The following is a 3,497-nucleotide window of genomic DNA, read 5'->3' as shown; positions in this document are numbered from 1 at the left end:
CACCTGGGTTGGGATGCATCAGTCAGTATTTCTTCATAACCACTGAGTGTGCAAATCAATGTACCCTGATTGGCTAACAATTTCTCTGGGTCAGCCAATCAGAGGACAGAGGTTTTGTATATCTATTTCACAGTAACCCTGTTGTGTCTCCATTGGCCTCTGCTCTGACTAGCGCCAGGACTTGGTGCTTCCATGGTCTCCATGGTGTAGCTGGGGCAGAGAGAGGTCAGCGGGACCTATGAGGGGACGATAGCAGGCAACTGAGCTGCAGGGGGAGAGCAGCAGAGACACGTTAGCTCCCAGAGACTGGAAACACCAGCCGAGCAAAGGACTACTCTGCACTCGGGGTTCATAGCAACATTCCTTTATTGACATTCCAACTTCGCTGGAGAAATCACATGCAAAACCAAAAAGAGCTATAGAAAAACCACTCGGCAGCGGCACACGCTCCTTACAGCGGTGTCGAGGAAGGTGAGGTGTGCATAGGGGCAGGGATGAGGCAAGCTGGAGGGGTGCACGGCCAGAACATGGCAAATGGGCATGGAGGGCTATTTTCAAATGATGCTGCTTTGCAATCTCTCTCTTTTGTGGCCCTTTACCAGAAAGCTATTTTGTATGCCGCTTGCACTCAAGTTTCCAGGGGATTCTGTAGTCAACAAGATCAGATTGGTGGTGCTAAGAGGGCTGATGACTGCGGGGGAACAGGGGGACATGGGGGGGAATAGTACGCACAGTCTGGAATAAACGGGCAGTAGGAATTCAAAAAGGGCATTTTAAAAAAACCAAACCAACCCAAACTCTATGCTAGTAAAGCAGCTGAGCCTGTTTAAAGCCAAAGCCCTGACTGGTGGCGGGGTGAAGAGTGGGGCTGGGTGGCTAAGGGAAATTCAGGCTCGTTACCTGGCCGAGGAAGGCAGGTGCAAAGAACGAAGTGTCATGCAGCATGCAAGGGGCTCTGCGGCAGCCAGACGGCAGCGTGACAGGCTGAGTATTCCACCTCTGTGACCAATTGGGGCTGGCAGGAGGAGCCCAAGGGAGGGCTGCCCCTAAGGCTATGTCGACAGGGCAAAGACAAACCCGGGGCAGCCGACTCGGGCTGGTGGGGCTGCAGCGCTCTCTCATTGCTGTGAAGACTTCCAGAGCCTGAGCTTTGGGACCCTCTCACCCCACCGCGTCCTAGAGCCCAGGCTGCAGCCCGAGCCCGGAAGTCCCCACAGCAATGAACCAGCCCTGCAACCCGAGCCCCATGAGCCCATGTTGGCTGGCAGGGGCCAGCTGCGGGTTTTTCTTTGCTGTGTAGACATACTCTGCCAGAGTGGCATGGGAGTGAAGGTGGGGGATGTGGCGCTGCAAGGGAAGGAGGAGTGGGATATGCAGGGGGCATGGGAGTCTATGCTCTGGGAGGAGGCAGGATGTCACATTGCCAGGCTAAGCGGAAGTGAAGGGGACACTGAAATCCAAGGGGTTTCCTGGGGAGGCCAGAGAGTTGCAGGTCTCCAAGCCCAGGCTCCATGGGGACAATGTTTCTTCTGAATGATGATGGGTGTCAGTCGGGGCGAGTCAGGAACGGGGCTGGGCGGTGTCTTCTCTGCAAAGGGGATGCTCCATCCATCCCGTCTCAGCCACTGCAAGTAGAAACAGCCCATGAGCCCTGGGCACTGCCCTGCAGCCTCCCCCGTGAGGGAAGGAAACCCCAACCAGCCTCCACTCCTCCTGCAGAGCCTTGCCAAGGCAGGGAGGTGGCCGCTTGCAATGAAAGGAGTTTAGGGCTAGAGTGTAATCAGCCCACGTAGCCAGCTGTCCATGAGGCCCAGCCAGGCGGTGCTGGAATGCCAGGAGTCAGAGGAGGGCAGAGCTGGCCTGGCCTGGGGGCTTCCACTGCAGCGGCTGCTGTCCTGTGATTCCCTCTAAGCTGCGTGGCCGTGCAGCAGCCTATTAAGTGCCACGCAGGCGCTCAGGGCTGCAGTGGGGAGAGACGTCTGTCCCCCAGGCCTGGACCTGCTGCGGTGGGGAGAGACGCTCCCCCAGGCCTGGACCCGCTGCAGTGGAGGAGGGGCCCCTCCCTGGTGGTCCCAGCCCGGGCCTGAGACCTGCCATGGTCAGGGGAGAGGCACCTGTCCCACAGCCCCAGAGCTTCCACAGCGGGGACAGGCGCCTCTCCCCACAAGACTCAGGTGCTGGTGTGGGTGGAGAGAGAGAGAGAGCTGGGGGGGAGTCCTCTCTTCCTGCCATACCCCTGGGGCAGCCTGCACCCCAAACCCCTCATCCCTGGCCCCACCCCAGAGCCTCCCCCCCCAGCCAGAGCCCTCACACGCCCCATGCATCCCAGCCCTCTGCCCCACCCCAGAGCCTGCACCCCCAGCCAGAGCCCACACACACTCCAACCTTCTGCCCCAGCCCGAAATCCCCTCCCATACGCCGAACCCCTCAGCTCTGCCCCCCACCCCCATGAATTTTGTTATGTGCACCAATATGAAGATGATGTGTCACACATCACCTCCAGCTTCATGCACATAAACTAAATTGCGCCCATGGGTGGGAAAAATGAGAGGAAACGCTGCCTGTGACCCTCAAGGGCAACCCCCCATCAGCCTCTCTCCAGGTGGCTTCCCTGCTGCTAGCCCAGCCATGGGAGAAGCTGGCTTCCCACGGGATTTCCAGCGCTCCACATGGCTCCAACGGCTCCCAGTGCTAACGCCCCCCTTGCCTGCCAGGCACAGGAGAGGCTGTTCTAGCCCTCTTCTCGCAGACCCGTCTGTGGCGCTTCCCTTCCCCAAAGGACTCTGGGAATTTGCCCCCTCCCCTGGTCTATTGCTGAGCTGTCACTCCTCCTCAACTATCCCCTGCACTTGAGGTTACACCGCCTCGTGGGTTCTAGAGGCAGGAAAAGCCGTAGTCATTAGCAATAATCGCCAGGCCCCCATCCATCACGGTGCCAAGGTGGCTATTACAGCAGCCACCTGCGGGGTGAAATCAATCGCAGCCCTGAGCATAATCTCCCCAAATCCTCCATTGGTTTGGGGGCGGGGGCAGCAGCAGGGCCCTGGCAAGAGTTTAGTTAATGCCACTGCTAAGTGAAACGCTCACAGCTGGAGCTAAGCTCCCCTTATTAAAGAAGCCATAGCATGGGGGGTGGAAAGAGAAACTGCATCATGTTAGGACAGTGTGTAGGTGACATTTGCGCGCGCGCGCACACACACACACACACACACACCATCCCTGGAGCCGTTGCTATTGGCAATCGCTGCACGTCCATCCTGTTTGCGTTCTCCTCACCAATGCCAAGGAATCTGTTCTGAAATTAATAAGCTGACATTCGGCAGAGAATAATGAAGTCCCCTGGGACCCACCACACTAGCAACAGGTTTTGAACAGGCTTTGAGGGGAGTGGGGCGTTTATCCTAGAGCTGGGACTGGGTTTGGTTTTGCATAAAGTCACTGAGTGGGCTGACGTCTCCTGGCACTCATCCTGGTTTCACACCTCAGAACCCCCCCCC

Source organism: Mauremys mutica, chromosome 22 (genome assembly GCF_020497125.1).
Source record: "Mauremys mutica isolate MM-2020 ecotype Southern chromosome 22, ASM2049712v1, whole genome shotgun sequence".
NCBI classification, from domain to species: domain Eukaryota; kingdom Metazoa; phylum Chordata; order Testudines; family Geoemydidae; genus Mauremys; species Mauremys mutica.
This window is presented reverse-complemented; position numbering follows the sequence as displayed.